Source organism: Columba livia, chromosome 2, assembly GCF_036013475.1.
Source record: "Columba livia isolate bColLiv1 breed racing homer chromosome 2, bColLiv1.pat.W.v2, whole genome shotgun sequence".
Classification (NCBI taxonomy): Eukaryota; Metazoa; Chordata; class Aves; order Columbiformes; family Columbidae; genus Columba; species Columba livia.
This window is the reverse complement of record NC_088603.1, coordinates 68,712,169-68,724,448: the sequence shown is the minus strand read 5'-3', so window position 1 is coordinate 68,724,448 and position 12,280 is coordinate 68,712,169. Positions and strand designations below refer to the sequence as shown.

General features: G+C 42.2%; 1 protein-coding gene across 10 annotated transcripts in view; it reads left to right on the top strand.

Annotated features, from left to right (window-relative positions):
- ATXN1 (ataxin 1) overlaps positions 1 to 12,280 on the top strand; it is a 358,291-nt gene that overhangs the window by 139,469 nt on the left and 206,542 nt on the right. The gene's annotated exons all lie outside the window — the stretch shown is intronic.

The following is a 12,280-nucleotide window of genomic DNA, read 5'->3' as shown; positions in this document are numbered from 1 at the left end:
AAATAAAAAAGATAAAGGTAATAAGAAAATTGCCTGTGTCTTTAAATAAAAGAAGATGAAATGTAGTGCTTACTTGCAGAAAATCAAAGGATTTTTTTTTTCTACTTACAGCCAGAAAACTTAATTACTATAGCGTTCTGTTTATGAGGGGCTGATCAGAAGGTCTCCATTGCAGAATAACTTTTTAATGTATACAGCACGTCATAGAAAAGTATACGGCACATAAATTACGTTTTATTGTGGCTGTGGGGAAGGGTGCTGTGCTTTAAAGGGAAGTTGCCTGAGCAAGTAGTTACATGCCAAGTCATGCCTGTTACGGTTTACAAATGAGCTTGGATGGTGGGGGTGGATTGTAACCACTATATCTCTTCGGAGCAATAAGAATTTCTTGAGAGTGAAAAACCAGACAAAGTGCCCGTGCGCTGACACATTTAGTCTTTCCATTTTGGAAGAAAACTGACTTGGTAGCAGCTATTGACTTGGGAGATTGAATCGAAGAAAGCTTTTTGTTATGACATTATGATTCCCCCAAAGCGTTTCATTTTTTTCAGAATTAGCTCGTGCCTTGTATGAAATTGTATTTATTTGCAGAAGTGATTACTACAGGAAAGGCTTATATGTATCAATTAGAAGAAGTAATAGTTCATAGTGTAGTGGTCAAATCCTATGAATAATCAAATCGTGTTATCCACAATGTACTGTGAAGTCACCTCGAGTGTTTTAGCATCTAGCATTTCTTATGATTGCCTGAAAAAGAGTGTAGTAGATGTTAAGCAAATATTTTTGATAAAAATATAACCTATTTAAATCGGGTGCAGAGGCATGACAAGTGCATAGTACTATACCACCTTTTTCTGTACCAGAGCAGCTTGAAGTACAGTGTTGTGTTTTAGGACCTTAGATAAGATTTGTTTTGGCTTCTATTTTTTCTTGTTGGACATTTTAGTCACTGAGTTTGGGGTACCTCTGTTGGCCTCGTTAGTTAGTTCTCATTTTCTATAGAGAACGATCAAGGCACACTGTACAGCCAAATAAGTGAAATAAAAGTTATTGGGGTAGAGGCTGCCTGCTTATAAATCTCTCCGTCACTGGGTGTACCAGGTGGGAGTTCACGGTAGTGACATGTGAAAGAAACGTGACCAGGTGCCGTGCAGCCACGGGGAGGTCCTGCAGCTGGAGATGGAGCATCCCACACTCAGATCCATTGTACTTCCCGCTTTCGCATTTGTTTCAGGGTAAAGGTCATGACAGCCCCTCTCCATTTCAGGCAGACCTGGGTTATTACCACAGAGTCTGTCTGAGGGACCAAACGTGAGACGCGTTTGAACGCATGCAAAATCAGATCTCAGAAACCTTACTTAGGGCCTGATGGCCCTACATGTGTGCTCACGGCTTTACTCGCATGAGGACTCACATGGCTTCGGGGAGTAATGTTGCTGTTGCGTGCAAACTCCAGGTGTGGTGGTGTGGTCACCCTTCCGGTTCAGCCAGCCTCCTTGCAGAGCCTTCTAAGCATCCTGCCTGAATAAGGATCAGTAAAAGTAAAATTAATTAAATAAATAGATATATGGCTTTATTTATTTTTTTTTTTAATCATGACTTTAGTTGATTTTAGCCTGCTCTATGAAACATAGAGTTATTTTTATTTGTTCAGAGTGTGCACTTCCTCCTTCCACGTAGGCAAAGGACTCAATGCTTTCTTTTAAACAGTTGTGTTGACAGGATTTTGTGTGAGACACTGGATATTTTAACAAGTAAAAAGTTCTTATTAATCTTTTCCACTGTTGAGTCACTTGGTATCTGTTCATCATACTATAGTATTGGGTTGAATTTACAGCTGCAGCCCATTTGTAAGAACTTTTTTTTTTTTGCTGAATTTTCCGTAAGTAAGTTTGTACACTACCTAATGTGACTTATTCTTTATGTAAGACATAATTTCTCTTTCCTGCAGACTTCTGGCTACTACTCCCTGTAAATGGACAACAATCTGTCCTTTTAAAATACTTTGTAGTGAACATAAAAAGAGCTAATCCATCTCTATATTAGTGTGTCCAGTGGTGGCTTTTTGACTGCAACATTGATGTCCTTTTATCCGAGCTGTTTTTATTTCTTCCTTCTCATACTGTTCACTAAGGCCTACTATAATGGCTGTAGGGCTAAAAGAAGGTACATTATGGAGATTTTGAATGTATTAGTAGCACAGGTGATATGTACTAGGTATAATTGGATAGCAATTAGATTTTTTTTTTTTAATTGTTTGTTTTGTATGTAGGTGAATAACTGTAAGGTAAATTACACAAAGTGATGTGAGTGCAGACTGACATGTTAGAAATGAGGCTTTGCCATCCCCTCAGCCCTACTACATCACCTCAGCCCTGATCTTTCACATTTTTGCTCTGTTGTTCCTTCAGCAGATGCTGGAGATCTGATGTCTGACTGATTGGCAGTTTTGTAACAGTTTAAAGTGTAAATGGAGTTGGGTGTAGTGTTCTTTCTACATAAAAACACGGGGCGTGTGTTCCTAACAATATAAGCCAAGATCTGAGGTTTGATTCACCTTCCCGCTTCTGTTTTAAAAGTATATATCTGCAAGTGGAATAAGAGACTTGCTGTCCCACGTGCTGTAACTTGTTGGTGTCACTTTAAAGCACGGTCTTTCGGATATTAGAGTAGTATATCAGAGAGACGGAGAACTTCTAGGTGCTGGGGGCTGAAGGCGGTGAGATGACTCGCTGCGACATTTGGCTGTGTATGAGCCTCAGCATCCGTGTGCACCCTCCTCCCGCCCTCCCCTCAGCTGTGTGTGTTGAGCAGGGTCATACTGGTGGGTTTTGCCATGCCTTGGTGCCAGAGGTGTGGTTTTGGGTCACAGTTAGCCCTCAGTACCAGGGGTATGGTTTTGGTTGAAAGTTAGCCCGAGTGGCAGCGTCTGGGTTTGAGTGTGTTAGCTGAAGAGTTCTTCCTGGTGAAATGCTGCGATGGAGGCAACCCCCAAGTCTGAAAAATCCTTCTTTATTTTCTGATCAGTTACTTAGCAGCGATCAACCCATTTTGGGACTAGCTGCAAACCTGACTTAAGGATTTATTGAGTCACTCTTTGCTCTATAAAAAGTGCAAATGTTGAAATGTTTCTCACTCATATTGGAGCGTGGTTGTGACTGTTACCACATTTTTGTTTGTCAGGTACCCACGCGTGAAGGCCCTTGTAGTTTTGTAAATGTAGCATTTCTGTGAGGCCAGCTACTTAGAGAAAGTTAGTCTTTAACGGAGAAGAATAATTTCAAAAAGCTGGCCTTAATCCTCCTTTCCCATTCTGGGAATTTTTATGCTAGTGAACATTTTCTCATTGGTGCTGTTCCTTTTCAGTGCTAAGTGTAGTAACTGAGTAGAGAGTGATTTTTCAAACTAGTATGATAGTAAAAGTGTTTCTCCTCTTCCTTAGCCCCTGAGCTCATCCCCTACCTGTTACTGTGTCATGTTAAGAGCTTTCCCCAGATACTCTTGACAGCAAGTAGATCCAGAATGGTTTGAAAATTCAGTGTATACAAGAGGGAAAAAAATCCTAGTAGATAAATGTACTAGAAGAAGTTGTAAGTTTATTCTCCATCTACCACTAGTGGTTAAAAACCCATAGCACGAATCATATGTAATACATTTTTATTTACAGATTAGTAGGCTCTACTCTGACATATGACTAACAGGGAAGCCCCTCCCTTTAACAGTTGTATGTCATCTGCTTCAGAGAACTAATTACTTGGCAATTCCCATTTGATAATTCCCTCTTTATTTTCTGATGAGTTACTTAACAGTGATGAGCTTGTTGAGCAGAATACCGTGCTTAATCTGTGCTTCAGAAACTACAGTGCAGGCCTGGGGATATCATTGTATTCTAAATGCTGTTTAGCCTTGCCATAGGAGCACTGAAACCGCACTAAGACATGTTAACAGCTCACAGTTAATGGTAAGCTTAACGTGAGGGATGCAGCATTTGACAAAAAATAAAAGAGGGGTTTAGATTAGTGTTGCACTGCAAACAGGATGTTAAATACTTCATTTCTCCAAAAAAAACCCAACCCCAAACCCTAGCATAATTTAGACGTCAAGAAGCAGAAGCTTGTGTCAGGGATATCTCCTGTGTATCAGTTCTCCTCTCCACTGAAATAATAATTTAAAGGAAATGTTATTATTAAAAAAAAAAACCCACTGTTTCTTGTAATACCTGTTTGACAGTTCAGCTGATACTGATAGTTGTTGTATTAATATGAGTTATTATATTTAAATAGATTATCACTGTGTTTTCTCCACTGTTACCTGTTCGATTTGTTTTGTTTTGTTTTTAATTCTTCCCCAGTCCCTTTTCACATTCTTTTACTCTAGTGGCCACAGCAACCCTTGTTTCTAGCCAGGGAATGCATTACAAGTCTCGCTGCTAATTACAACATCCCAGTGTTCCCAGAGGGTACCTGCGTTCAGCGACGCTCAGCTGCAGCGCCAGCCGAGGGGATTTATGGGGTGAAGTGACCTCAGGCTGCTCATGGTAGTCCTGGGAGAGGTCAAAGTCAGTCTCTCCTGCAGATCAGGAGTCAGATGGGTCCTGTTCAGACCCAGCATCTCTGAAATTCAGCTGTGTGAAACCGTGCTGTTTGAATTTGATTAAAATCTTGTTGTTGGCTTCAGTAGAGGCAGGTTTGTGGATCAGCTGCAGTCCCTTTGACTAGCTGGTGGCATTATCCCATAGATGCTGCTACCTGAAGAATTGCATTTTGGCCAAGCTGGTGCTGTAAGCTGAGAACTGGGCTTTCTCCTACTTGAGTAAGAAGTGGTAGTATTTTGTGTATTAGCCCACATGACATTGCATCATCAGGCTTGCTGATTTATTAGATATTTACAGTGATATCTTTTGGCCAGTACTGAAGCTGTGTCACAGGCTTGTTTTATCAATGAGAAAAACGCATTTTTACATAGTTACATGTGTTTTTTGTAAAATTAATCAGAGGAACAGTAATTTATGAAACACAGAATTCAGAACAGATTAATCTGCTTTAATTGTGTTCATGAAGTACACCAGCTATAAAATCTTTTGAAAAGAATATTAATCAAGTTGATCAAAGATGGCCTAAAGTACAGAATTTGAATATGAACACAGTTGCTTTCTATCTGTCTGTATTTTTGCTGTAGCTTGGGTGATTGCTTTTAATTTTTTTTTAATACAAAAATAAGTTATATTTTGCTTCTTGGATTTTTTTTCTTTCTACAAAATGTGTCATGTTTTAAAAGAAAAGATACAAGAAGGTAAAAGATAAAATTTTGATTTTTTTTATAAAATACAGTTAAGTAAGGAGGATAGTAAAATAAACCAAAAACAAACAGAAGGTCATTGAACCATTTTTCTGTTTTTTTGTGGTTTTTTTTAAATTTATTTTTGATCCTGTTTATTTTTTTTTAATGACTCAAGATATCTCAGGTTGTGCTGTTATATGCGTTGCTGAAAACAAATCTTGCATAAGAATCAGTAAAGGAATATGACTGTGAGCAGAATGCCTCACCTGCCATCTGAAAGGTTCACTTACACACCTGGGAGTTGTCCTTGGCAGATCATTCTACAGACCATCATAGCTGTTGTGGAGGGACCTGTATCCTGAGCAGCGGTGTCAGATTCATTTTACAGAGGCAGCCAAATTGCTGCTGGATGGTGAATCGGCCTGGTCTTCACCCACCTGCCCAGAGGTGGTGTGTCTGCCTGTGGATTGCCCAAACCACCTTCTGTCCACCTTCCGCTTCAGACCTAGTAGCATTTCCCCAAAGACTGGCTCAGGCAGCATTGCCTGTGACTTCAGAAGAGATTGTGCCCAAGGACTACAGATTTGGCTCAGGACTATTTCTTGCCTCAACAAACGGAGGCAATGTTCTTATTAATTGAGATTGAACTTTTGAGTAAAATGTTTGGGCCCAGAGATGCTGATACAGATATTTCTGTCAATATTTGTGCAAGTAAAAAGAGTACCGTATGAATATTGTGAGCGTGGTCATTCAGTTAATACAAGATTTTAACTTCATACTAATGGCTTAAGAGTTGAACATCTAGTTTAAAACCAACTCATTAACATATGGTAGAGATTGCTGATAACTGCTGTTGTCTCCCTGACACCCAAATGAAACTGTACCTTACCCTGTACTTTATTACAAATAAGAGAACTAACATCCTAGATTTTGTATTTCCTTCCTCTGGATTCTCTTTCCCTTTTTCTCCACCAGCTACCCTGATGCGAGTTAGCCTGACTCTGTTGTGAGCAACACTTGATGATGAAGTAGTCAAAGATGAACTAGTAGATCTGGTCAAATGCTTCTTCCTTTGCATCTCCTGGTTTGTAGAACTGTGAAGCTGTTTCACCTCTTTGGTTAGGTCTTGTCTATCTCCTCTGTGAATCAGGGATGATTTTCAAATTTCCTGCTACCAGTCTTCCTAAATTTTCTTGGATCTCTGCTGTGATCTGGCCTGATATTTTTATTATTAATGATACAGCCTTGGAAATCACTTGTGATTTCCTTTGTGAACTTGACAGCTGATGAATTAAATTGTGGGGAGGTAAGTGACACAGCATTGCAGTCTCTGTAATATGTTTTGGGGTCTGTGTTCTATTTTATGGGGAAAGAGGATGATGATGGATCTTATGGACCAATAATCTATAGTTTAAAATTGCACTATGGGTTTGGGTAGATGTGTTAAATATTGACTTAAAATATATGTGATACTACAATACTGGAAGGAATGAAGAAGGAGTAAAAATCTGTATATTGTTCCATATTTGCACAAGGTGACAGAGTAACTCAGTCCCGGTGCCTGGTCTTCATCTGTGAGAATGATACAAACCAGTATGAGTACGTCCTACCACTTATTGGCCAGTTTATTTTGATTGCAGCTCAGCAGCAGCTTCAGGGGGAATACAGTGTGTAGGGACTGAGTGAATTAAAGTAATTCCTGAGTGGAAGTATGACATTTGTTACATGACACTACAATTCAGGTGTTATTATCTGTTAGAGTACAGCCAGAAAGGGCCCTAAGGAAAATTGAGGTGGGTAGAAGAAGGTTTATAGTAAGCATCTGAAATACATTAAACAGCAGCAGTCAAGTACACCCCTGTTACCTAAGGAGTCAAGCTTGTTGAATGTCACGTTGGCTGTATGGAATGGAAGAAATGCAAACTAAGACACGCTTCTGCTACGTGTGCAGCTCTGCTCCGAAGCGCGTTCGTCTGAGCTGTCAGCTGGCTGGCTGTGGCGTTTGGTGCTGTTTGTACAGCTGAGCCAGAGTGTCTCTGTGAAACCACTATTGCTGTGCAGCCTCTGCTGCAGCAACCAGGTTTTTGTCATAGCATAGTTTGGGTTGTAAGGGACCTTCAAAGGTCATCCAGTCCAACTCCCCTGCAATGAGCAGGGCCATCTTCAACTAGATCAGGTTGCTTGGAGCCCCCTCCAGCCTGGCCTGGGATGTCTCCAGGGATGGGGCATCTACCACCTCTCTGGGCAACCTGGGCCAGTGTTTTACTACCCTCATTGTAAAACATTTCTTCCTCATGTCTAGTGTGAATATCCCTTCCTTTAGTTTAAAACCATTACCCCTTGTCCTGTTGGAACAGATTCTGCTAAAAAGGCTGTCCCCATCTTTCTTGTAGGCCCCTTTTAAGTACTGAAAGGCCGCAATAAAGTCTCCCTGGAACCTTCTCTTCTCCAGGCTGAACAACCCCAACTCTCTCAGCCTGTCCTCACAGGAGAGGTGTTCCAGCCCTCTGATCATCTTGGTGGCCTCCTGTGGCCTCTTTCCAACAGTTTCATGTCTTTCCTGTGCTCAGGGCTCCAGATCTGGACACAGGACTCCAGGTGGGGTCTCACCAGAGCAGAGCAGAGGGGCAGAATCACCTCCTTTGACTTGCTGACCACTCTCTTTTTGGTGCAGCCCTGGGTACGGTTGGCTTTCTGGGCTGCAAGTGCATTGCTGGCTCATGTCCAGGCTTTCATCCACCAGTATCCCCAAGTCCTCCTCCGCAGGGCTGCTCTCAAGCCCTTCATCCCCCAGCCTGTATTGATACTGGGGGCTGCCCTGACCCAGGTACAGGACCTTGCACTTGGCCTTGTTTAACCTCGTGAGGTTCACATGGGCTCACTTTTTGAGCTTGTCCAGGTCCCTCTGGATGGCACCCTGTCCTTCAGGTGTGGAGCTGCACCACTCAGCTTGGTGCCATCCGCAAACTTGCTGAGGGTGCAACTCAATCCCACTGTGTATGTAATTGATGAAGATATTAAACAGTATTGGTCCCTATATGGACCCCTGAGGGACACCACTTGGCACTGCTGTCCATGCACTACTCTCTGGGTACAACCGTCCAGTCATTTCCTCATCCACCAAACAGTCCACCCATCAAATCCATGCCTCTCCAATTTAGAGAGAGGGGTGTTGTGGGGGGACCATGTCAAAGGCTTTACAGAATTCCGGATAGATGACATCTATAGCCCTTCCTTTGTCCACTGATTTAGTTACTCCATCATAGAAGGCCACTAGGTTGGTCAGGTTATGCTCCTTACTTTGTTTAATGTGAAGTTTGCATGTTATGTGTCACACCGAGGGGCTCACCCCAAGGCATTGGTGGAATAAGGGGTCTGGTTCGCACCTCTGTTACTTACTTGGATGGTCTAAATGGAGCCACACAGGTGTAAATGTGGTGTGACAGAGTGTGTGATCTGGCCTGGGGTCTCCAGGGGATGTCAGGGCCCTCTGGGCTGGGAGATGTTGTCGGCAGGTCAGCATTGCTGATCAGATGCTGCTTGTTTGGTGCTGCTGCAGTTGAGCTTTAGCTTGGCTTCTCCTCCAAGCAAAGAGGGAATGGAAACTACTCCTCAGTCAAGGGTTATCAGTCTTCTTTCCTTTCTGTGCCTCATGTGGATGTGTTGGTAAAATGGACTAATCTTTCTCTGTATAGACCAATCAGTATCTTACTCTTTCATCCTTTTGTCCCATTTTAACCTTTTCCAGACTTTATTCTTTTGTTGCTGGCCAATTAATTTTTCTCCTTGCCTGTTCTCTGCTGAGTTTCTCCCATGCTCAGCTGTTCTCACTGCTGCGTATCTGACCTACTTGTACGGCTCCCTCACCAGGTTCGTTACCTGCTTGATACTTTGATTGTGTGTTGGCCCTTTCTTCAGCTTGATTTTTGTGGATGTTGCTCTGTGTCTAAAATCCATTTCTGCTCAGAGGGTTTCAGTACCTCACTAATTTTCTGCGGAACTGCAAATTTGAATGTTGTTTCATCTACCTCTCTTCCTTCCTCGTTAGTCATAGCTGGGTTCTGAGCTTTGCAACCCTGAGATGATCTGCCTGGACAAGCCTTTCACTCTATACAGCCTTCCCCTTCTCCTTATGGGAAAAACCCTTTATTTCTTCTCTGCAGCTTCACAGTGGGTGCCCATTTCCCTGGCTGAACATTGGATTTTCAGTCCCACATGCCTCTGCCAGTTTTCCCTGGTTTCCAGATGCAGAGTCTCTTCAGCAGGCATCTTGCTTTTCAGGCTTGTCAGCTGGTCTCTAACAAATCAGTTGCATATATTTGTTTGTATAATACTACATACTGTCAATGTTTTTTTAAAAAAAAGCAAACCGTTCTTTTCTCTGTTAACCTGAGCATGAGTGGAGAGCCACCCCCCTGGGTCATTTGTTCATAATATAATGAGAGAGTCACTGTTACTTTATTATCATATCATGTGATCTGCTAATCAAAGGATTCTTTTACTGTGTTAATAGCAGCACTTCAAATTGTTAACGTTAGTAAGCTTTAAAAATGTAATGTAATTTTCACATGTCATAGTGGTGGGACAAAAGTAACAGCTTGGGCAGTTTTCCTTAGGTTTCCAGTCATTTTCATACTGTGACTCTGTCCCAGTGGCGAAGTTCTGTACAAGCAGGTTGCAAAACTTTCAAGATAGAATGTAAACTAAACCAAAAAGGAATGTTTGAAAAGCACTTCATTCAAAAAAAGAAAAGAAATGAAACATGGTATGCATTTTGAGTGAGGCTCTTCAGTGAGGGAAAAAATTCCCGGACTGCTGTGGGGAAGTAGAGGAATGGAGCACAGTACCACTGAATGAGTGACGTTCACAGAAGGTATAAAGTGAAAAAACTTGAGAGTTGTGGTGTTGTCTTTTGGTTTTTTATGTGTTTGTTTTTGTATCACTGTGTTTTTGCCGAGAACTGATTATTGGAATGATAATGTGGTTATAGTAGATTTAAAAATCTCCAACTTAATAAGTATTTTCGTTGATAATTTTGGAGGCTATATGTTTTCTCAAAAAACTAGGCTTTTGATTGAAAGGAAGTTGCCAAAAATAATGCTTTTATCTGAAAATTGATACCTCTTCTTGTTATAGGTAACACCAAAAAAGATACAAACTAAAGCATGTTAGAGGGACATACGCATTTTCCAAATGGATTTACTCAATGTATTTAACAATAGCTTGCAGAGAGTTAGTTTCACTTTTCCCTTACATAGACAATTTCCAAAGGTGAGAGATGCATCTGAAAAAAAACCCAGCCACATGCTTGTAAGATTATAAAAATTGGTGCAGGGAGCTCAGAGGTATGAGTTGCTACTTTTAAAATTCTCCATTAAAAACAAGACCAGACTCCATATTGATGGAGTCCTTTTAAAGGCAGTGCCCTTTTAATCAGCAAACAGGTCCTCTGTGCATCAAATAATTAAAAATAGAGCAAAGTTTCTGAACAAGGCGTCTGGCAGAAGCGTCTGTACTTCCATCTGTGCATGATTAGCAGAATGTTTCATGATATTTAAATAGCACAAGCTTTGCTCTCTTTTTTATTATTTGTTGTGCTGAAGACCTGTTTGCTTGTTAAGTGGTCTTTTTTGAATAGTTACTGGCAAGGAATCAGGAAAGTGTATGAAGACATCTTGTACACACTGCAAATGCCAAACTGTCCCTTTTTTTACAAAGAGACGCTGCCCTTACTTTTTTTTTTGATAGGAACTTTACCATATCCTTCACTTCGTTTTTTTAAAAAAAATTTCTTATGGGCCAGTTCATTTCAGAGGGAGTTTGGCACGTACTGTGGTCACTGCCCATGGACTATGGTTTCGCTGATGGGGCTGTTATTTTTACGACCCTGGAGCTCAGAAGCGCATCGCCGTACGAGTACATGCCGGGCTGTATTTGCAGGGGATGTGTGTTGGCTTGGATGGGCAGGTTCTGCTGGCCGTGCACAGGAGCTGTGCACCTCATCTGCTGCATACACCGAAGCCTTACCCTCTCAGCAGGGACGTAATCAGCCAGGCAATGGCTTTCCAACTGGTTTTGAGGCTTTAAACTGGGAGACTCCTCCTTGCTGGCAGTCGTTCAGCGTGGGATTGCATGCTTTTCGTCTCTGGCTAGCAGCACAGCGCTTTGTGGTTGTAGCCACTGCTTTCCCTTCGTACTAGTAAAGTTTTTGTGTGTGTGTTTTACAGATTGCTGAGCAAGTAGGTGTGCAACAAAAAGGAGCTGCTGCCTGGATGCTGAGTGCGTTGCTGTGGCTGGCTGAGGGCACTTTTGTAATGGGCCAAGTGCCCAGTTGTTACGAGCTGGCAGGGAGCTGAGATGCTCTGATGTGCTCAGAGGTCCTTTGTGGAGAGCTGGTATTCAGTCTCTGGACAATTTGTGTTCTTGGATGGACATGGAAAATAAGAGCTTTTGTGGCGTGTGTAAGTGGGGTTTTACTCTGTAGCTGGGCTTTTTGTTGGGTTTGGGTTTTTTTCCTTCTCATGTTTGAGAAAGGCTGTCGTCTGTGAATACTGACCTGGGTCATCTCTTAGCTTCAGTTCAGGACTTCAGAAGAAATTGTGGTTACTACTGAGAGCAAAGGTCTCTCACCTGTCAGCGTAAGTGTATGAACTCAACATGTTCATACCTCAGACAGAACACTGAGAGGCTTTGTCCACGGAGAAAGACCCTGCTACCAGCCTCCACGTGGGGCTCACCTCACCGAGCTAGTGCTGTGTCCATCAGGCCCAGTTTCTGTAGAGCGGACAGCTCTGGGGTCTCAGAGCAAGTTCTCCTCAGCCGGATTCTCTCTTACATGGCCGAGTGGTTGGAAATTCAGGGAGGAGCAGCGGTCGGACCATTTTGCAAATGCCAGTCCGTCACGTGGTTCAGCTTCCAGACACCCAGGGAGGCCTGAAGGTGAACGAGTAGGTGCGGCAGAGCCCTGGAGGGGCAAGAGAAGGAACGGTCATATTTTACT